Here is a 24137-nt window from a genome sequence, read left to right as displayed (position 1 = left end):
CTATCTATCTATCTATCTATCTATCTATCTATCTATCTATCTATCTATCTCCAGCATGGATTAAAAATAAGTTTCCTGGCATCTATATCTGTATCTATATCTGTATCTATATCTATATCTATATCTATATCTATATCTTTATCTTTATCTTTATCTTTATCTTTATCTTTATCTATCTATATCTCCTCACAGGAATACATGTACACTCAACATCTTGAGATTGATCCTTCCCTGGTTGCTTTTGCTTTTGGACATGGTCTCATGAAGCCCGAGCTGGCCTCATACTCACTAGTAAAGATAACCTTGAACTTTTTCCTTAACCTTAGACCTCAGATGCGACTGCCTCCCCCTCCTTAAGTACCTGGATTATAGAGATGAACCATCACTGGCTTTGTGCAGTTCTAGAGATTGAGCCTAGGGCTTTACAGATGCTAGGGAAGCATTGTACTACTGAACTACACCCCAGCCCCAACCTTCCCTTCTTTGGGCTGTATGTATGCACATGCTTGATGGGACTGGACCATGTCTAATTTTGTTCCCTACTCTTTTCAAATAAGAGTACATGATAAGGTCATGCACTGTTTTTTTCTAAGATGCTGCTGAAAATAGCTGAAGCACACTCAGTACACACATCTTCTGCACACTCAGTACACACATCTTCTGCACACTCATTATACACATCTTCTACAGATGATTCAGAAGGAGTCAAGTGAAATGTGAACCAGACAAGGAGGGTCTTGGAATTTGAGGAAGTAAATACCAAGACTAGTGCAAGGAGGAAGAGACATCACATCCTGGGAAAGAAAGCTGTCAGGAAAGTGAAAACTGGAGATCCTGCTATCGGACAAAAGAGATAACTTTTATTGTTCTTTCAAACTTTGATGTGGTGGGAAGTGCCAGGAAACTTATTTTTATCCATGCTGGGTATCAAGTGGACTCGAAGGATGTTAATAATTTCTTCCATTGGGGCAAAAAGTTATACCATTTTTCTAAAAAAAAAAAATCACACTTAGTAATGTATTTAGTGTGTGTGTACCTGTGCGTGCCACGCCAGACTGTGTCGGTCATAGGACAACTTGCAGTAGTTCTCTACGTCTACCATGTGGATGCTGGGGATTGAACTCAGGTTAGGCACTTTGACAGCAAGCGGCTGTACCCACTGAACCTCTTCCCAGCCCCTGTACTGAGTTTTGACGGTTTTGAAGGTCTTCGGCTTGTGTAAACGTTTTATAGGATTTAATGCCTTTTGCTTTTTTCTGAATAAAATAACTTTAATTTTTTATAGTGAATAATTTGATTTTAATTATGTCATTTTCTTATATATTAATAAATATAAATGTTTTTAAATGGATTGTTTTTAATTTTAGGTTTTTTTCCATTGAAATAGCATTCTCATTTTTTTCTCTAACATACTTTTATGATTTGTTAAAGTTTATAATCAAATATTTATATTGAAACACAATTAACCCAAATATTGTAAGGTCTTATACTCTTCAACCATGACAAATATAAATGCTTGCTTTATTATTACTTAGTAGGGATTGGAATATATTTATTTTCCTTTATGTATATATGAGGCTTCCAGTCTTGTGCCTTCATGGGCTTCTTATTTGTGTATGTCTTTGGGATTTATACTCTTTCAAAATTATTTTCACAATGAGAACTCATTTGCATGCCACGATACCATTGTGCCATTTCAGAGACAGGTAAACTGAGGCCTGTGGAAGTGAAGTTCAGTTCTCTCATAGCCTCAGAACAGCAGATAAAGTAACCAGGACTAGAAGCCACAGCTTCTGGCATCTGGTATGGCTTTCTTCTTCTGGGAAAACTCACCCAATCTCTTTCACTACTATATTTGGATGTCATGTGGGTCTGACCTGTGTTGTTTGGTTCTTCAGGAGGAAAAATGGGACTTAGCTACATGGAACCATAGTCTTTTTCAGGAGCTTCTAACCTGAGAATACAAACTAGTGTAATCATGTAGAAAATTATCAGTGAAGATTTTTATTTTATTTTATTTTATTTTTTTGCTCTTGAAACTGATATAAAAGAGGAGTTGGGGTAAAAATACCCAAAACAAGAAAAAGAAAATAACAAGTAGTCCCGTCTGGCACCTAAATGTGTTGTGAACGCACCTTCTTTATTTTATTTTATTCTTTTGGATGTGGTCTCATGCAGCCTGAGCTAGTTCAAACACTGTAGTCATAGATGACGGCAGACTCTGGATGCTTTTGCCTCCACCTCCCCAAGTGCTGGGATTATAGGGCTATGCTACCATGTCTAGTTTTATTTGGTGCTGGGGATAGAACGCAGGCTTTGTACATGCCAAACAATCGCTCTACCAACTGACTCATAGCTCTAGGCCTGCTTGGAGTTTCTTTATAACTCTGACTCCCAACACACCCAGAAGGGGAGGGATTCTGGGCTAGTGATAGCTGCCAAGGAAAGCCCCTTTCTGATAGGGTGTGTTCACCAAGGCAGTTTCCTAGCCCTGGGAACAGAACTCTTCTGATCACCCAAGCGTCTGAGGAAGGGAACATAGGCCTGTAGCTTCAATGGAAGCCTATATGCCTTTCTCATTCTCACAGCAGGCTGACTCGCTCTTCTGGGTTCTCAGATGCTGTCATCTGATAGCACAAGCATCTTCCTGTTTGACAGTTAATTATTTCTTTTTATGCCTATATTTAAGATGCTTAAATTTGTGATTCATTCCTTATAATTATGCTTAGGATATATCCGTGGATATCTCACTGATGTCCTCTGCTCTCAGGACTATTATTTTTTCTTTGCCAACTACAACTATGAGGCTAAACTCAGAGACAGCACAGTGACATTAAGTTTGCAATCCCTGTGGCCACGAGTCAAAGGAGCCCCAGTGGTGTCCAAATGGTGAAAAGATGGTCCCTGAAGGCTGGTGCAGACAGATGCCTCCAGCCAAAGTATATCTTTTCAGTTTGAATTCAATGATGGGGCTCTTTGTAGGCATACTGACCCCATTTTGGGGGTTTCTTTGCAGCTTGAGAGTGAAAGGAAGGCTTGGGGGGCTGGAGAATAGTCAGGGAGAAGGCTGAGGATAGAAAATAAAATCTTACTGTGGAAAAGCAGGGGGGAAATAGTGTGAAGGGGGGGCAAAAGCAAAAAACAAAACAAAATCCCTCTTTGCCCTTCCTGCTTTCTTGGCTCTGACAAGTGGGAGAAATTTTTTTGCAAAGCCTCTGACAGAGCCCATTTCTAGTCCATCAGTGCCTTCTGTTCAAGGATAAGCACAGAATTGAAATCAACACAGTGGTATTTTCAGTTCCCTGGCAGTTGTTTCTGATGTGGGAAGGATCGAAGAGAAAAGAAAAGGGAAGAATGCTGAAGTAGGAGGAGAAGAGGAACAAGGAATTGAGAGAGAGAAAAAGGAAAAGGGCCAGAGAAAGAGGAGGGAGGGAACGGGGCCTGAGAGGAACAAGTTACCTTCTCTGCTTTGCCAACAGCTCAATGGCTGTCACTTTAGCACCTGGGACTTCCTCTTTCCTAGATACAGGGAGCTGGCGTTTCAATGGTAACAATGAGTTAATTGAATAGCCTGCCGACAGATGGGCACGCTGGTGGCTCTGAGCTCTGGACTCTTTTGTTAGATTTGTATGCGGGGGAAGTGTGAAATAGCACCCATCTTTTAAGAGAACACTGCAATACACTCACACTCATGCACATGCACCCATCGCCTTTCAGCAACCCCCTTTCCTCTCCTGAGTCCCTATCTTTCCACAGTTTAGCCTTTTAAATGGCTTCAGAAGTAAGAGTATCCTGGAGTGGGGGTGTTTAAGTTGTTAAGCTATTATGTGAGGGATAAAGAGTTGGGATTTGTGCCACTAAGTGGCAGGGGAGGATCTGGTTCTAAGAGACACAGTTGCATGCATTCTCCTACAGGGCAGACATGGATTAGTTAGGTCTTGAGTTTTGGAGACAGGTTGTCCTGCAGACCAGGCTAGACTTTCCGGGCAGCTGAGAGTAGACTTGAACTCCTAGTCCTGTTTCTATCTCCCAAGTGCTGGAATTCCCTGTGTGCTCCGTTGCTAAAATTGCAGGTGTATCATATCTGCTGGGTCCTGAGTGTAACTCTGTCTCTTTTCCTGTTTCAATTTCTTTTACTCCCTGCACAGAGCTCAAATGTAATTCTGGTTTCCTTTTCAAGTGTATCCTATGCTTCTTGTACTTTGTTTTCTTTCCCTCATGTAGAAATTTACAGACGTGTTCTACTGCTGTGTAGGTATGTGTTGGAGGACTTTAGGCTGTGAGCAATGGTGACCATTGCATTTGACCTCCATGTATCTCTTTATATAGATGACTAGAGAGTTCATATCCTAGACTGGATCTGAGTGCAACACCATTTGGTTGAGCTAATCGGTTTACCACTTTGTGTAAATATAATTGATTCCATAGGTCTGTGCTCCAGAAAGCATGCTAACCAAGTAGCTTGTTAATGCTGAAAGGACTTTCCTACCTTCAGTCTGATCTGGTAGACTAGTACTGCATGGCCCAGTGTGTCTAGTTCATCATGTACCCGAGGAGCTTGTCTGACTTGATCAAGTCAGGGTGCTCCATCCAACCCCTGCTGGGCCTCCAATAAGTAATAAGAGGATACAATAAAATTTGTTTGTTGCCTACTCCCCCTGGAGCCTTAGAAAGGCTGGATAGACATCAGAGGAATCTCAAGATTATGTGTGAAGCCCAGCACCTAGCTATCTCCATCATTATAAAACAATAAATTAAAATTGGTCCCTCACATCCATGGACTCTGCATCTAAGGGTTCAATTGACTGTGCATCTAAAATTCTAAAAGAAAAAAGAGAAAGAAAGAAAGAAAGGAAGGAAGGAAGGAAGGAAGGAAGGAAGGAAGGAAGGAAAGCATTTCCACAAATACACACAGACATTTCCCCCCTTGTAATTCTTAAAGAGTATACTGTAAAGAGTATTTACATAGCATCTCAGTGTCTACCAATAGCTAACTCCATGTTAAAAGACATATAACCATTTCTACCCATATTCCTCCTCCAATCAAAAGTCACCCTCTTTTTCTTATCCAGAAAAGTCTTATGGCAGTCAAAACAAAGTTGTATTTGTGGTTTGGAAACTTGGACGAGTGTGAGAATCATGTGGAAAATGGGTTAAAAGATGCAGAGTCCCAGGCTCCACCCATGGAGCTGTTCTGAGTCAGTAGCTCTGGGGTGGAGCTGGAAAGCTTGCATTTTAAGCAAGGACTCTAGCAGATCCTGATGTGGGTAGACACAAGTGATTTCTTTGGAAAGATGAGAAAGAGGATTTGCACCTAGAGCCCACATTTTATAAACACACAATGCCACAAGCCTCACCCAGTGCCTGTTAGGTCCTGATGTCAGACAATCCAAGGAACATGGGCTCTCTTCTCTCAGGGGCCAGCCACGGTGAGGAGTCTTTGCAGATCTCGTCAGGTAACAGACAAGACTTGGTTAAGAAAAGTTTTCAAGTCAATGAGGGGATCGCTGATAGTAACCAGCTTGCTTTATTGATCCTAACCCACTGAGACCTGGAGTTGGATTCCATGCTGACTTAGTTCTGACTAGCTTGATACCATGCACATGATGAAATAGCCGAATAATTATTTGGTGACTCATTAGCTGTTTGAGAGTCTTATCATATCCTGAAGAGAAAATCTAGGAATGGGGTGGGCTTTGTAGACTGGGGACTTTTTGGGTTGGTGATTTCTCACTTCAAATATCCAAATGTTGGATGGGAAATGCTGGGTGTGGTGGACCCAGTTCTTTTAGTACAGAAGATCAGTGAAGGTTGTAGGAGCTGATATAGCTTGGGGCTTTCTCCATTTACACCCAAAGGAGACAATGGAGCTCCAAGCCAGGTAGAAGTTTAACAGTGAAGCTTGAGGGAAGAGAGGACTTTGAGAAGGGAAAAAGTTTACATGGAGAAAACTGGAGGAGAAGCATGGCCAAGTACTCCCTTTGGACTCACGGATGAGTGGGTAGCAAGTCAGTGTTATCAGGGAGGAGTGGGAGGTCTGGGTGGGTCCTGGGAGGGCAGGAGGCTGGGGAAGCTCATCTGCAAAGGGAGAGGCCACCAATGCCCTCCTGGATGCTCTATAATAGAGAAACTGGTGGAGGAGCACAAAGCAAAGGGTGTGTGTGTGTGTGTGTGTGTGTGTGTGTGTGTGTGTGTGTGAGAGAGAGAGAGAGAGAGACAGAGAGAGACAGAGAGAGACAGAGAATGAGAGAGATCAACCTAATATGTGCCCCTCTTCAGATGTTTCCAAGGGGATGTAGGACACAAAAGAAGAAGGCTAGGAATGCAAACACTTGTGGCTTTATCACAAACTATATTTCTATTATGGCAGCCTAGTGTTTCCTTCCTAGGGGAGGGGGAGGAGGAAGAAATTCCACTTGAGAGACCATGTCCATTCAGGGACTGTGAGGGAGGGGCTGATGGCTGCTTCTGGGTACTAGTGACCAAGTAGAGGAGGGGAAGCAGCTTTTTTTTTGGGGGGGAGACAAATGGCTTCTCCTTGGGGCACTTCTCATCTTTGTAGATGTATCATTGGCCTGATTAGTGTTTCATCTCATTCAGAACCTGCCATTGAGTCCTAGGACATTGCTAAGCAGAGGTCCCTTCTTCCCTTCTGATCCTGTCTGGATGAGGCCAGGACCACCTCTGGAATACTTTCTTAAAGAAACAGACACAAACTAGGTCAGTTTCAGGGATGGAGTATTGCAACACTGCCAGCAAGAATAAATGGGCGTTGCCACCGAGGATGGATGGACAAGTTCTGAAAAAATGTCCTGCATTCCCACCTCTACTATGCTCAACTTTCTCTTGTTTCCTCTCTAAGCTAAAACCTGGCCCTGTCTGTCTGTCTGTCTGTCTGTCTGTCTGTCTGTCTGCCTGTCTACCTATCTATATCTGTCATCTATCATCTACTTTTTATTTGTTGTGAGACAGGGTCTCATGTAGCTCAGGCTGACCTCAAATTTATTATGTAGCCAGAGATGAGCCTGATATTCCTGCTCCATCTCCCAAGTGTTGGGATCACAGGCCTACATCACCATGCTCAGTCTATGCTCTGCTGGAGATGGACCCCAAGGCCCTGTGCATGCTAAGCTAACACTCTACTAACCAAGCCTACAAACCCCAGCCCCTACAAACAAGCCTTATTACCACCTCTAAGCTTGTTGGGATGTCTCTCAGGTGACATACCACCTTCTCTTTATCTCAACGGAGATTGCATCTTTCTTGAGTTTCATTTGTGATGCTTACCACACACTGCCTTTTGAGCTATAGTCATTTGTTTAATATAGCATGTCTTTAGTACTGTACCCTAAGATTTCTGAAGGCTTCAACCAAGGGGCTCACCAATGTCTTGCACTTAGTCAGTACTCAAAAAAAAAGTTCGGTTAACAAAGCTTCCCACAATGGCAGAGGCCATCTCTTGTGAGCATGCTTGTGTCTGTTCACCAAAGCGTCCCACAGTGGCGGAGGCCATCTTTTGTGAGCATGCTTGCGTCTGTTCACCGATTCACCTGACATCACTAGTGATGGATGAACCTCATTTTGGGAGTTATGCTTCTCTATTGTTGTTGCTTAGTGTCTTTCATGTCCCTGTGCATAGAAAATGTCGCTTAAAAAGGTACAAATGTATGGTAACATTATCTCTCCAGATTGTTTTTTGAGGGATTTTTATAAAACACCATGTTAACAACTGGCCTTTCAGAGTGTCAGTGTCATGGTGCATCTCTTAGAGGACACAAAATGGTTTTACAGGAAACGTGCCTCCTTGAACCCATGAAGGCTAGGCTAGTTTGAATCTATATTAGCAAAAGGACTTGTGGTTAGGAAGCCTGTACCAAAGTTGACTTGGTGATATCATCATGATCTTGGAGGAACAGTCCCAGGGGACATACTATTCTGATTTTAGAAATGAGAGCTAGAGAATCTATTCATTGCCATGGCAAATTTGAAATTGACTGAGTCTCTACGAACTATAGTCCGTTAGCATCTCTTTTCTATTCTTGTCTATCTGTTTTATATATACCATATATATGATATATGATATGTAGCTGTTATATATCTAATATATGTGTATATACATACATATATATGTATATATGTATATATATGTGTGTGTATATGTATGTATGTATGTATGTATGTATGTATGTATGTATGTATGTATGCGTGTGTGTGTGTGTGTTCTGTGTAGCCCTAGCTGGCCTGGAATATATTATGCAGACCAGGGTGGCCTTGAACTCACAGAGATCTGCCTCTTGAGTGCTGGGATCAAAGGCATATACCTCCAAGCCTTCTGTCTATCTGATTTTTTTATTGTAAGCCATGGAGGGATTTTTATTATATGTATTCATCATATACTATATATCATATGTAATGCATATTATATATTCATTATATATTCTATCATATATAATATACATTATATATTAATTATATATTTTATATATTATAAGCATTATAGATCTCACATATAATAAACATATATTCATCATATATAATATACATTATATATATTCATCATATATGTGTGTATATATATATATATATTTGTTTGTTTGTTTGTTTTGTTTTTCATTCTTGCTGTCAGTCTTTCATTTAAAAATTGAGATGTCATCTGTATAGTCCAGGCTGGCCTCGAACTCTCTATGTAGTAAGGGATGAATTTGTAGTCGTTTTCCTCCTGCTTCTAGGTGAGATTGCAGGTATGAGTCACCATCCAGTGTATGTTCTGCTGGGCATCAGATCTCAGGCTTTGTATCTATCTGTGTCTGTAATCATCATTATCTATCATGATGCTAGGTGAGCACTCCTTTCACTGGGCTGCCTCCCCAGCCTACCTTCCATTGCTTTAGGACTTTAACGTGCTCAGTAATCCCTGCCTCCATCCACAGCCAAGTAACACAGTATCAAATGAGCAATCCAATGGGATTCGTTTTTGTTTATTTTCCTTACCTGTTGCACCTCAGCGCCTTTAATCCTGGCTCTTCAGAGGTTGATGAGTTGGAGGCCAGTCTATCTAGAAAGTTCTAGCCCACACAGTGCTACATAGTGAGACCCTATCTCAAAAGAAATCAAAATAAAAAATAAGGTAGACAGCCTCTCAGGAAGGACACCTAAGGTTGATCTCTAGCCTCTGCAGGCAAATGCATAGAGATGTGCACACATGGGTGTGTGCACACAAACAAGGAATTTACATGGTACTATATAGGCAAACACACGGTAAAAGTAAAGACTCATGTTCTGTTGCAAAAAGTGCTGGATGGCTTTGTTTCTCAACAGGGTAAAAACTGGACATCTCCTGTGAAGGACAGTGATGCTCAGAAGCATGATGGGAGGATCTCAGCAAACCTGGTCCACTCACTGCAAAAGCTTGCAGATGCTGCAATTACTGCTAGGATAATCTCCTTGAAGCTCCCAGTGCTTCATAACGCTCCAGCGAAAGACCACAAATGGGAATTTCCCATGATCCCTCTCTCAGTAACAAAACAAAAGTATATTAAAAATCCTTCAGTGATTCCTAGTACATGTGCTTCTTTATTTGCTGTTTGTTTATTGAGACTGGCTCTCATGAAGGCCTGTTTTTAAAAGAAATCATAGGCTATCCCTGCATTTTCTTTTGCAGTTGTACCCATTATCCTGGGAGCCGTGATGTGCAGAGGCATGAAGCAAGTGGTCAGCATCCCACCAATCAGGTCTCTGATGATCAGATCAAATGGGGGTCTGGAAGAGCCTCTGATAGGAGAGAATATTGACAGTAACTTCCAAGACTGCAGGAGCTCTTAGCTTTTAGAATTGAAGCTACTTTAGAAATGCCAGCTGTTGATTCATTGGCCACATCTGGCTGTAGTTAGCCATTATACTGGCCTCCAACTCTTCGGCCTCCCAATAGCTTGGGTTAAATGCATGAGTTGCCAACTTTGTTTTTTGGAGATGAGGTCTCTCACTACAACCTAGGGGTAGCTGATCAGACTATGCTGGGGTGCCAGTGAGCTCCAGGGAACTACTCCCTGCCCCAATCCTGCGAATTGCAAGTATGTGCCATTATGCTGGATACTTTTATGTGAATTTTGGGAATTGAGCCTAGGTCCTCATACTTGTATAGCAAGCACTTTATTAACTGAGCCATCTCCCTAGCCCAAGAACATCTTTGTCCATATTTTCTATATCACAGAACCAAACATTGATAGAATGTGCTAGTCTGGGATGCTTTCTCAGCATCTGCATTTGCTCTCCCAGCAACCTCCTAACCTCTACAGTCCTTTCTCCCTCTGTGTTGTTCCAGGCTGCACATGGCCTTGTGCTACTCATACAGCAGAAAGTGCAAACCAGAGGAGAACAAGTCACAGTCTTCACTGGAGGTGAAGTTCTCATACAAGAAGAATGAAACATCTCTCAAAGGACAGGAACCACTACACATACCAAGGAACAAATGAGCTGCCCAGCCTGAGGTTGCTGTCACAGTTCAAGGAAATAAAATTATAACACTGTGACACTGATTGTTTCAGGACCTATGGTGTGGAAGAAAGATGTTCACTGTTTAGTCTTTAGGATTGGAATTGGAATGTCACAGTTCTGCTCCCTGCTCTTCTCTTTCTCCCTCACCTTTGTGTGTGAGGAGAGAGAGAGAGGCACACTCATACACCATGGCATTCGCAGAGGTTTAAGGGCAACCTTAGGTATTGGTTCTTCCTTTCCCATCTTGATAGAGCCAGAGTGCCTTGATCGTGGCTATGTATATTAGATTAGCTGATCAGAAAAAGAAGTCTTTTGTCTTCTCCTATCTCAGTATTGGAGTGCCAGGATCAGAGAGGCTTTGTATGTGTTCTGGGTATCCCAAGTCAGATCTGAAAGCTCCAGTGGCAGGTGCTTTGCCCATTGGGTCGTCTCTCCCATTCTCCTTTCCTCTCTCTGAGTTTAAAGCTTCCCCGGTGACTTTGCCAAGTCAACCTTTGCTGGTGCTTCACATTAGAAAATAGGATTATTGCCAAGTGGTGGTTACACATACCTGTAGTCTTAGCACTTGGGAAGCTGAAGGAAAAGAGTTTTGAGTTCCAGGCTGAACACTGCATAACAATGCCCTTGTCTAAATGTAGCTTTAGATGGCAAATAGACATCTTCCCTGGGATTCCTAGGGAGACGTCTAAAATCACATATGAGAAAGACCAGTGTGATCATATGTCAAAGTCAAGAGGGTTGCAAAGAGACCAAATTGTGTATAGCCTTTTACTTCTGTCTTTGATCCTTGTTGGCTGTTTAATTTTATGCAAATAGGTACTTTTTGAAGAAAAACAATAAAAAGGGTGAAATTGGGCTAAGGCTAGAGAAAAACACCTAGAAGGTTGTAAGAATAAGAGGTACTTTAATTTTTATTACCCCTGAGTAGCTTGTGAGCTTTTCCTTATTTGGTTCTCAACCATGAATCATCATCATTACCACCCCCCCCCCCATTATCATCGTCACCATGAGCAATCATTTGTAGGTTTTCGATAGCTTGTTAACTTTTTGGAAGCCAAAATGCAATTTTGATGGTTGGGTAATGCAGAAATGTTGGAAGAGGGCTTGCCTAGCATGCACAAAGCCCTGGTTTCAATCCCAGCACTGGCTATATTGGGAATGGTATCACCCATGTGTAATCCCAGTATGTGGGAGACAGAAGTAGGAAGATCAGAAGTTCAGGATCATTGCTAGCTACATAGTGAGTCTGGGGTTACTTTTGGATACATGAGATCCTGCCTCAAAACAACAAATTCAATTCTGATTTGTTTGTAAATGGCAGAGCATTTGGTGATGAGACATTCTGGGTTTGCTTTCTGGCCTGGCCACTTGACCGCATGAGTCATTCCCCCATCTGTTCCTTTAGCTCCAGTTCTGGACATGACAGGAAAGTTGCTTACTTTGGCTTAATGAGCTTCAATGAGACTAAAGCTAGGAAATGCTTCTCAGACTCCTGGTGTTTGTCAAGGAGTCACTAGATGGTATTTATTATTTTGGTTTAGGGATCTGGCTTTTGGTGATGGACGGCCTTCAGGGATTCACACAGGCTGTCTGTGGCATGAGGAGAAGCAGAGACGTTTCGTTTCCCTCTCATCTCTATGACATTGGGGCAGGAGTGGCCTCCTCTGAGATTTGAGGAGTGCCAGTTTCCTTCTTATTGGTCTTGAGTGTTGACTCTGAGCCTACACTGACCTTGAATGCTTGGCTTCTTTTCTTCAGCTCATACATTCCAACTTTGAAGGGGAAGTACCCTATCCCAGGCACAGCAAAGAAGCCATGATGAGCATAGGGACCTTCAGAGGTACATGGGCCTCATCTAACCCATCACGCATTTCTTGTTCTTTGAGATGTTTCTGTTCAGTTAGCATTCCCAAGAATGAAAGGAAGAATGAAGGTTGCTCTTAGGGTGTGTATTTGTTACTTTTATTGTTGCTCTGGCAAAATACCTGTCAGAAGTAACGTAAAGGAGAAAAGATGTATTTGGCTCACTGACTCAATGGCTGTAGCAGGTTCATGGCAGGGAGAATGGGTTCCTCACATCTTGGTGAGTCAGGGTTGGAGATGTGGCTCAATTGGCAGAGTGCTTGATTAATATGCATGGGTCTCTGGGGTCAGATGTGGCAGTTCACACCTGGGATTTAGCACTCAGGAAGTAGAAACAAGAAAATCAGAAGTTCAAGGTCATCCTCACCTACACAGCATGTTCAAGATTAGCTAGAGCTGAGAAGACCTTGCTTCAGAACAAAGCCCACCACCAACATATCACCAAAACCACCACCATAATCATCCTCCCATTACCACCACCACCACTACCCACCACCACCACCATCACCACCACCACCATCCACCACCAACCGCCATCACCACTATCGCCACCATCAAAAACAACTAACCAACCATCTTAGTAGATCAGAAAACAGAGAGTTGAGGGACAGAAGCAGGGTTTGGCTATATCCCTAAAAGATTCAGCCCTAGTGAGTCACCTCTGCCAGCCAATCCCTATATAACCTCTATAAACAGTGTGACTAGTAAGAGATTGGGTGCTCACATGTAGCTAGCTTATGGGCACATTTGGGATCCAAATTGTAATGAGATGGCAGTGAGTTGTAAGAAATATAGAAATAAAGCTCCATCTCTCTGCCTTCTAGCACCATCATTTATTAACTAGACTATTTTCTTTGTGAGTATGTGTACATGCGTATGTATGTGTGTGTAACAAGGTCTTACTATGTAGCCCAGCCTGGCCTCAAACGTGACCCTCCTATGTCAGTTCACCTAGTGCTGGGATTACAGCTGAGCGAGTGTCACCCCATCTGGCTGATTGCATCTGGAGCCTCTTACCTCTATCACTCTTTGTGATTTGTTTTTTCATCTCTAAAAGGAAAAGAAAAGTTGCTGCCTGCCTTGTAACGTATGCAAAGCGATGAGCAGTGTCCCCCATACAATAAGCGTTCTCAATATATGTTAAGTATTTTATTTTTCAGTCAGTCCTCTTAACAGATTCAAATCAAATTGTGGTCTGACTTCCCAGAGGAAGTCAGGCGTTTCTTTTTGGCTGCCACCGCCCTTGGTTATCGCAAGCTTTAATAAACATGCAACCCACTCTCTCCTACCAGGCTTCTTTAGGGCATTACCATTTCCCGCCATTGACACATGGCTGCTGACTGTAGGTATAGGAAAAATGTTGTGGTCTGGTCTATGTAGCAAAAAATATTTTGTGGGAGGCCCCTTTGATTAGCTTTATTATTGCTTTTAATTCAGTACACATGGGCAGTCAAATGTGTTTGGAAAGAGGCCACACTGGTTATAAAGATGGATAGTCTTAGGCCAGCTTTCATTCAACTTTGGAGTCAAGGAATTTGGATGAATGTTCTTAAGAACTGCTACCAAATATTTGGTGGTATTATACCACAAATGTTCATAACATAATCCTTCCCCACCCTATACCCTGTACATGATGCCTAAGTGTTATAGATTTAAAATAGTCTTGGTTTTAATATCTTTGAGTTTATATTTTTATTGAAGTTGCACATATACATAATTTAAAGTCAGAGTGTGATGTTAACTATGAAAAATGGTTGTTCCTTACTCAACCCTCATACTGTCCTCTGCCCGAGGAAGACACTGCCAACTGTACAACTGTTTCTTCTCACATAGGCTTCTGTTATTTAAACACCATATTTTTAGTGCTTTATTTTCACTGTCAAGCACTTCCTGGGGAACAGGTTGGAGAATGAGCCTTCACCATGGATCTTTAAGAGGCATTGCAGATCCAAACCATGCAATTACCAAGGTAAATCTTATTGGAAAGTAGGAGACAAGTTCAGAGGGCTATAGTTGTGCCCAACCTCATGGGTAGCTGTAGCTCAGATAGGAAGAGCAGAAAGAATAGCCTTAAATGAGAAATTATGCTGTTCAGGGGTTTGGGATACAGTTGGGTCAGTAAAACCCAAATGAAAATCTGAGTTTGATTGCAAGAATACCCTTACAAAGCCATTTGTGGTGCTGTACACTTATCATCCCAGGGAGATACAACATGGAGACAGATGGATCCCTGAAGCTCACTGGCCAGCTAGCATAACCTATTTGGCAGAGATCCAGGCCAATAAGAAACATTCTTTCCATCAGAGAGGCTTTACCCAGCAACTGATGGATGCAGAGACCCACAACCAAACGTTAGGCAGAGCTTGGGAAATCCTGTGGATGACGGGGAGGAAGGATTGTAGGAGCCAAAGGGGTCAAGGGCATGGAAAGAAAACCCACAGAATCAACTAAGCAGGACTCATAGGAGCGCACAGAGACTGACCTTACAATTGGGGAGCCTGTGTCTGACCTAGTTACTGTAAATGTTATGGTTGTATAGCTTGGTGTTCTTGTAGGACTACTAACAGTGGAAGTCTTTGACTCCTTTGCCTGCCTTTGGGACCCTTTTCTTTTGACTGGGTCGTCTAGTCCAGCCTTAATAAGTGGAGATATGCATAGTCTTATTGTAACTTGACAAGCTGTGATTGGTTCATATCCCTGGGAAGTCTGCCCTTTTCTGAATGGAAAGGAGGAGGAGCAAGAGCGGATCTGTTTTGGGATGTAATATGAGAGAAGAATAAAAATAACAAAAAAGAAAAAAAGAAACACTCTCTCCCACAAAAAGTGAATGATGCCCAAGGAACAGAACCAGAAGCTGTCTTCTGACCTCTTACAAATACACACACACACACACACACACACACACATGGATAGGTGGGGGTTCAGAGGAACCTTCTTTCTGGCCAGCTACTCCTCACAGCATGTTCTCTGAGGAGGGAGACAACTCTCCATGACATTGTCTGTAGCAGAGAATAGCCTGTGATGACAATTTCTCCAAGGATTTACAACATCCCTCCTCCTGCTTGGGAGCAAACTGTAAAGCATCATACTCTAACACACTGGCCATTGGTCTGAAGAAAACTGCAGCTTTGCACGACCCACCCACAACTTGAAAGTGGAGCACTTCATGCAGCTGTTTGAGCAAACCAGTTTGTGAGGTTGGGGAAAGAAGCGTTGTGAGGTTGACTGGAGAGATTCATGGAGGCGGCCAGAGCTCGTGCGGCATAGTGAACCCCCAATTCCTGGTACCTCTGCCCTTGGCAACAAGGATTGGCTTTGATTTGTCTAATGTAAGCTCAATAATTCACAGTTGGTACTATGCCTCTACACAGAGGTGGGCATGTTCGCTTGCTTGCTCTCTCAACAAATTAGCGCTGAGGGAAGCCTTTGCAAAGGAGAGATTAAATTCCCCTGTTTTTCTTGGAAAGCTCTCTAGGTCTCTGTCAGCAAATGCGCTGTGGCATTCTTTCCATGGTGGGCTGGCTTTCAGGCCACTTGTTATTTTTATTTCCTTTGTTCTTGCTCTTCAGTGTCCAACTCCCTGAGAGGGAGAGGATAGGAACTCTTGTCTCCACATGTGAGTATTTCCTGGGGGTAGAGAAGGGGCAGAAGGTAGGCTAGGCCAGAGAAAATCCAGCACGCTTCATTTAATTTGTATTTCAAAGGAGATTTATAGCCTTTTGAGAGACACCTATGTACATCCCAAATTCCACCATGGGATGCACTTGAAATAAGAAAGTCAGTCTTGTTTACCTGATGGTGAAATTGAACCAGCTATGATAGAATTTTCTTCACCACTTCTAAGCGGTCTCCAGATCTCATGCGGAGGAAGACAGTGTGGATTCAAGACGGTCCCGTGGCTGGAAGCGGATGCAGAGGCACTGTCCTGTCACCGTGTCCCTTGGTCACTAGGGCAGAAAATCACTTCGTTTCCTTGAGTACTCATGGTGAGGAGAGTCAAGCACTTGCCTTTGGCAAAACCCCAGCAAACAAGATAAAGAACGTGTGGGTTGGTGAGCTGGCTCAGTAAGGTGCTTGCCCCTAAGTATGAGGATTTGAGTTTGAGCCTCAGAATTGACATTGTAGAAGGAGAAGAAAAACTCATTAGTTGCCCTCTGTGCCCTACATGTGTCGTACACACAACATACGGGCACATACACACACACACTCATGTTTGCACACATGCATGCACACACATATGCATATATGCACACTCAGAGAGACATAAAATAAAAATATATATATATATTCGTTTTTTGGAGATTGAGTCAGGAAGATGAAGAGTTGAAGGTCATCCCAGCTACAGAAGGAGAAAAACACTAGAGTGAGCTATACGACACCCCATTTCAGAAGGCCATACAAGGCTAATACTCTGTACATCTACTTCACCGTCTTTTCTTTAGCCATTCACCTGTGTCCACGATAGGCTGACTTCTTGATTTGGCTGTCGCGAATAGTTCTATACTAAACACGGTTGTTTAGGTATTTCTGTTGGATAGTGGATTAGGCCTCCATGACCCAGGAGTCATAAAGTCAGGCCACACGGTGGTTCTATATTGAGGAGCTCTATATAGAAGTACTGATGTCCAGAGGGGCCAGACTAATTTACATTCCTTTCCCAGTCACCATCTCACACCCTCACGCCTGCATCAAATCATTACCACTATTTTTTTTTTTTTTTTTTGAGATGGTCTTATTCTGTAGCCTGGCCTGGCCTGGAACTTACTATGAAGCCTAGGCTCATCTTGGCTATCAGTGATCCTCCTGTCTCAACTTCCTCAGTGCTAAGATGAGAGCCATAATATCTAGCGTGTATTAGTTTTGATGGAGTTTCTTTTGCTAATACTCATTCTGGTCAGGGTGAGAGACTCTAAAAGTAAATTTGATTACAATTTCTCGTTTGTTAAACACATTGGGTATTTTTCATTGACTTATTGGCTACTCGTATTTTTGAGATGTCTACTCAAGTCCTCCACTCATTTTAAGGTTGGATTACTTGGTCTTTCTGATGTTTGTTTTTTGAGCTCTTTATATATTAAGGATCTTAGTCCTTTGTCAAATGAATAGATGGCAAAGTCTTTCTCCCACTCTGCAGGGTTTCTTTCTCTTCAGTTTATTGGTTATCCCTTGGCTGAGCAGAAGTCCTTTGACTTGATGGGATCCAATTTGTCAATTCTTGTTTTTGTTTCCTTGGTTATTGGAAACCTACCCAGGAAATGCCTGTCTGTGCCAATATTTTGAAATATTTCCAGTAAGCTTTCTTCTAGTAGTTTGAGTTTTATATTATAGTCTTTCATGTGTTTTTGAATCGATTCTTTTATGGGCTGAGAGACAGGAGACTGCCTTCTTTCCTTTCCATGTGACCATTCACTTTCTCCAGCTGCACCTGTTGAAAACTTTGTCTTTGCTCCAAGGTCTGCTTTTGGCACTTTTGTTAAGAACCAATTGGCTGGAGATTCATGGATTTATTTCTGGGTCATCTATTCTATTTCGTTAGGCAACATGTCTACTTTATGCCAATACTACAGTTTTTGTTATATTGACTCTATAGTATATGTAACTTGAGACCAGGTACTGCAATACCTCTGACACCGCTCGCTCTTTTTGACTGGGGTTTGTTTCAGTTGTTTGGGGTCTTTTGTGTTCTTGCAGAATTTTCCTAGTATTCTGGTAGGAATTATATTAAATTTACAGGTTGCTTTGAACATTATGGCCATTTTGATAATTTTGATTCTCCCAATCTGTGACTATGGGAAGCCTTTCCACCTTCTAGTATCTCTTCAATGTCATTCTGACCTGTGGAGGTCTCCCTCTATATCCTTAGAAATCTTTAGTTAGGCTTAATCCGATATACATCATTTTTCATTTGGCTGTTGCAGAGAGGAGACTTTATTTCTCAGGGAATTAATTGTTATTTAAATGAGGTCCTGATGCTGGGTACGTACTTTGTATTCTGCTACTTTAAGACTTTATTTATCAGATCAGAAAGACCTTCAGTATAGTCCTGTTGGTTTCCTATGCACAGACTCATACCTTCAGCATGTAGGTGTAGCTTAAATCCCCCTTCCTTGTCTCTAGGTCTTTTCTTTCTTCATCTTGTCTAATTTATCTGTTTAATATTTCTGATGCTATTTTGAATAAGAGTTGTAAGAGTGGACACAAATGTTTCAGTCTTGCTCTCAGGGGAAATGTTTTCTGTTCCCCCATTTAGTGTAATGTTAGTGATACATTTGTTAGCTATACATTTGTCATATAGAGCTTTTATTGTATTGAGGTGTCACCTACTACACCTAATTTATTCAATACTTTTCTCATAAAGTGATACTGGGTTTTATCAATGACCCTTTCTGTAACTATTAAGAAGATCGTGTGAGTTTTTCTTGATTTAATATGTTTATTGATTTGCACACTGTGAACCATCCTTGCATCCGAGGATAAAAGTTACTTCATCAGCACGTATGATCTTTTAATGTGCTGTTGAATTTGTTCTTCAATTATTTTATTAAGAATATTGTGTATGTGTGTATGTGTCAGGAGTAGTCTCTCTCTTCTCTCTCTTCTTCTTTCTTCCTTTGCGTATGTCTTTATCAGGTTTAGTGGCATGGCTTAACTCGGTTCATAGAATAAATCTGAAAGCATTTTTCTTTTTTTCTTTTTTTCTTTTTGTTTTATGGATGAGTTTGACGAGCATTGTTAGAATTTCTTTAAAAATCTGGTAACATTTACTAACAAGTCCATCAGTCCTAGCCTTTTCTTTACTTTGAGACCTTTTATATATGATTTAATGATATCACTTGCTGTAGATTTATTTAGGTTTCTTCTATCTTCTTGATTCACTACAAGAATGGAATCAGTCATCTTCTTTGAGATTTTCTAATTTATTGGCAAAGCCTGTTCCAAATATTCCCTAGTGATCTTTGAATACATAGCCTTTATGATCTTCGAATTTTAGTGATATCCTCTATAATATTGTCCTTTTTTGCCTATAGATTTATTTAACCCTCTCACCTCTCTTTCCCCTTTCTGGGTTTTAGGCCTAGGGTCTCACAGGTGCTAGACAAGTGCTTTAACACTGAGCTGTATTAATATTACTGAGCCCTTTTTATTCCTTAATTTTTTTCTTTTATTTTGAGAGAGGGTCTTACAAAGTTGCCAAGGCTAGCCTTGAACTTGTGGTCTTCCAGTCTCAGATTCCCAAGTGGCTAGCATTGTAGGCGTCTACCATCAGGCCCAACATTGTTCTTTTTAAAAAAAATTACTTTTTTTTTCTTTTTTAAGGACAAAGTCTCACTTTGTTGCACTGTCTGGTCTGGGACTCTCCACGTAGACCAAGCTGGTCTTGAACTCACAGAGATCTACCTATTTTTGCCTTCTGAATGTTGTCATTAAAGTGTGTACCACCATACTTGGCCCTTGAAGAGTTAGTTGCTTTGGGTCACAGTGTTTCATGGAAAATGAGTTCCATTGCTGTCGTGACCTAAAGATGATACTGTTCCATAGTGCCCTAGGTAGAGGTTACACTGTGTGATGCTGCCCCAGGTAGAGGTTACACTGTGTGATGCTGCCCCAGGTAGAGGTTATACTGTGTGATGCTGACTCTGAAGAGGTAACTGATGATTACTGAGCCTAGTAGAGGGGATACTCTGTGATACTAGTCCAGGCTGATACGACAATATTTTCATTTTCAGTTCAAATACAGGTGACACTGTCCTTCAAATTTGCAGGTATAAGTGACATTATTATCCCTTTGCTGAAAATGACAACTTCTTGAAAAACAGTGTTTTTGAGTAACTAATGATGAGGTTTGGTTTTTCTACCACACTCTGCATTTCTTTTTTACCATCTGCCCTCAGGATGATGGCACAAACCAGCAAAAGACACAACATTGCTTGTATTGAAAAATATCCCATGTGTATGTGTGTGTGTTCAAGTATGTAACTGTACATGTATGCATGCCATTGTGTGCCTGTGGAGGTTGGTCAGAGGTCACCTCACATGTTGGTCCTAGCTTCTCTCTTGTTTAATGCAGGGTCTTTGATGTTCGTCACTGTGCTTGCCAGGCTAGCTGACCCAGAAGCATGGGAGCCATATGTCCTTGGCTGCCATCTTGCTATAGGAGCGCACGGGGATTACAGAAGCATGCTACTGTGTTTGGCTCCTCGTGGGCTCTTGGAATTTTCAGTCAAGCTTTTGCACTCATGTGGTAAACACATTCTCCACTGAGCCATCTCCTCAGCCTGTGCTTGTGCTTTTTAAGAGGTGTGTGTTGAAAGACATCTGTGTAGTTATCTTATGTCTGGGCTTTGGCACTTGCTGCTCCCTTTTTCCTGGGCTCCCCTTCTTTTGTCTACTTCTATGACCTTCCCTGCCAACTTACTTTGCTTCACCAATACATTGCCATCCTTGGGAAATCTGCCCAGATACTGTTTCTTTGATATGATTGGATCTTCTGCAGCTGTTTTGATTTGTATTTGAAGTGTTCCTTTAAAAGGATAATGTACTGGCTGGTCCCTTGATGATAGTGCTATTTTGGAGGTTTCTAGAGACTTAAATCTTGTTGTCTGTCTGTCTGTCTGTCTATGTATCTATATACCTATGTACCTATATCTCTCTATATCTACGTATCTGTGTGTATGTATGTATGTATGTATGTATGCATCTATGTATCTATCTATGTGTCTCTATCTATCTATCTATCTATCTATCTATCTATCTATCTATCTATCTATCTATCATTGTGAGCACACATGCCATGGTGCATTTTTGGTGAGAAGACAGCTTTCAGGAATCATTTCTCTCTTCATTATGTAGTTCCTAGAGAATGAACTCAGGTCATCAGGCTTGGTGGTAGGTACCACTACTTGCTGGCCTCAGAGGAAGTTGATAACTAGAGGCAGGTTGTTGGGTATCTTGTCCTTGTACCTGCCCCACTCTCTCCTTGCTGTCTGAAATGAGGTGAAGGCTCTCTGTTATCCCACTCTATGGCCATTTGTTCTTCTTCCCCAGTGCATAAGGCCACGTAACCAGGAACTGACCTCTGACCTGTCTGAAGCCACCAACCCAAACAAATCTCTCCTCTTTGAAGTGTTTCTGTCAGGTATTTGGCCACCATGATGAGACTGTTTCTGCAATAGCCTTCCTCCTCCAAAACTCCTCATGCCTTCCTTTCACGGAGGTCAGTGTTTTTAGAGTGTTTAAAATTTTCATTTTTACATTATTTATTTACATTCTCTCTCTCTCTCTCTCTCTCTCTCTCTCTCTCTCTCTCTTTCTCTCTTCTGTTGTGTACACACATGTATGTATGTGCTGGTGGACTTGCAGGTCAGAGGACACCTTGCTGGACTGGGTTCTCTCTGTCTTCCACGTGGCTTCCAGGGCTGGAACTCAGCCTTGATGGCAGGTGATGGGAGTTGCTGAGCCACTACTATGGTTCTTCTGGGCTTTCCAATCCTGCAAGCTCTGCCTCCACAAGATCTATGTAAGAAGATGCTTTCTCAGCCCTCTTTCCCACTGGAACTTCATCAGCCAGAGTAGCCTGTGAGCTGCTGATGTTGACAGTGCCTGGGAGGATGGGGATGGGGCACAGCATCCATCTTCCTGGAGGAGCTGTGAGAGATGAAGGGGACTTGTTCTCCATGGAATGTGAACCAGGAACATCTGTACAGTGCTCTGAGGCTGTACCCGCACTACCTCAGGAAGAGTAAATTTGGGGTCTGTCCTTGGCAGGATAACTTTCAAGTCTGTTTGCCTAGCCTTTCAGAAGTTTCTGTGAAATTCCTAATAACCTCTAGGAAGTGTTCTTAGGTCAGTCAGAGTGTGGAGCCCAGGCTTCTGGTGGTTTTGACCTCTCTCCTGTAGGCCCCTACAAGTGGATCATTTTTTTTTTCTCTGCCACACATAGTCACATGTCACTGAACAAAGATGACTTCAACATTCATAGATCCTGCCTGGGCTGCCTCTCTGGTGGGAATTAGTGACTGCTTAGCCCTGAAGGGCAGTGGCTGCATTGTTATGTATGTATATCGAGTTTGGGCTGAAATCCAAATTTCTTTTTTTTTTTAAATTTGTAATGATGCCAGAATCCTCTGATCAATGTCTATGTTGAATTGACTCATATTCCAAGATATATAGAAAGTTGAACATGACTTGAGCAGCCATTGTTGCTTAAGATGACTACACTTAGGATGACTTTCAATTCTTGGTACCAGTTCCAAAATTTTAGCATAGCTTTTTGAACCAGCTTTTAAACTTCATGGCAGCACCTCTAAGTCAAAAGAGCTTTCCAAGTGGTAAAGGTGAACTCGGCATCAGTTAATTACAATGAGAATCTGAGGGAGAGCTCAGTGGTACAGAGCAGGTTTAGTGTGTTCAAGGCCCCCAGTTTGATACATAGATCTGAAAGGAAATAAAACAATAGAGCATCTGCTGAGTATATGCACATATGTGTGTATATGTATGTGTGTATATATATATATATATATACACATATATATATGTATGTATATTTATATATACATACATATATATACATATGTATATATATATATATACATATATATATATATAATTTAAAAGAGCAAATGGACATAAAACTACTTATTCACAAAAGGTAAAAGAGGCAAAGCAGAGACTGCTTCTTCTCCCCTGCAGACCTCTGACCTCTGCCTGGCGTGTTGCCAACTCAGGTTATGTGTGTTTTCTTTCTTCTTGTTGCTTTATGCTCTGGACAAGAAAGGGACGAATAGAGGTTTAAATGTCAGGGACAGCCACAAAGTGGCAGAGGTCTTCTTTCAAGTCAACACACTCTGGGCTTGCGTACAAAGGAAAGGAAGCTGCTGGGCCCATCAGTGGAAAAGATTACTACGCATTGCATTGCACACGAGGACCCTGCGCAGAGGCCAGTGGCGAGGATGTTCTGAGTTGGTCCCACTGTATTTAAGTTATTTCCATATCCTGCTTCATCTTTTCCTCATGAGTCCAGAGTCAGCCACCAGAATGCCACTGTGTGGGTGTCTGGTTTTGACATTCTCTTCAAGGCAGCGGAGCAGCCCGGGATCCAGACGCTAACAGATCAGAGGGAGCTGACATTTGATTATGGTCCTTTAAATATCATCTACCTGTTTCCTTTAGCGAAAGAAGAAAATTACATATTTATTTTGGAGCATCTTCATGTAAGTTTTTCCACTTTAAAAATTCTTAATTGAACTTTTTGTGTGGTCCATGTATGTGTACATGTTTGTGTGCGTGTATATACATGTGTACAGGTGAATGCATATGTGTACGACCAGCAACAAGCAGTTAACCAACTGAGCCATCCCCTTAGTCCCACAAGTTTTCTTCATTGGAGATTCAGAACCTAGTGTTAGTTGGTATCCTCCAGCTTCTCCATGGTTTTAGGGGTTCATCTGTTTTATTGTCCTTTATTAGTTTACTTGTTTATGTCTTTTTTAGACAGACTGTCTCTATGGAGTCCAGGCTGGCCTTAAACTTGCCATCCCCCTGCCTCAGCTGCCTGAGTGCCGAGATCACAGGTGTTCACCAACACGCTTGATTCATTGCTTTGGTTTTTCAGTTCCATCTTCTAAACTTTACAACAGCCTGTATGGGCTATCCCAATTTCTGAATTTATTTCCTTCTTTTTGTTCATTTGCTTTACGTTTGACTTTTGAAGGATTATCCTTGAGGTCCACTAACACACCAGTTTTCAGCTGCCTCTTTGTTTGTCAGCCACCAGGAGTATA

Source organism: Grammomys surdaster, unplaced genomic scaffold (assembly GCF_004785775.1).
Source record: "Grammomys surdaster isolate TR1022 unplaced genomic scaffold, NIH_TR_1.0 146, whole genome shotgun sequence".
Taxonomy (NCBI): Eukaryota; Metazoa; Chordata; class Mammalia; order Rodentia; family Muridae; genus Grammomys; species Grammomys surdaster.
Note: the sequence above shows the minus strand (reverse complement) of the source record.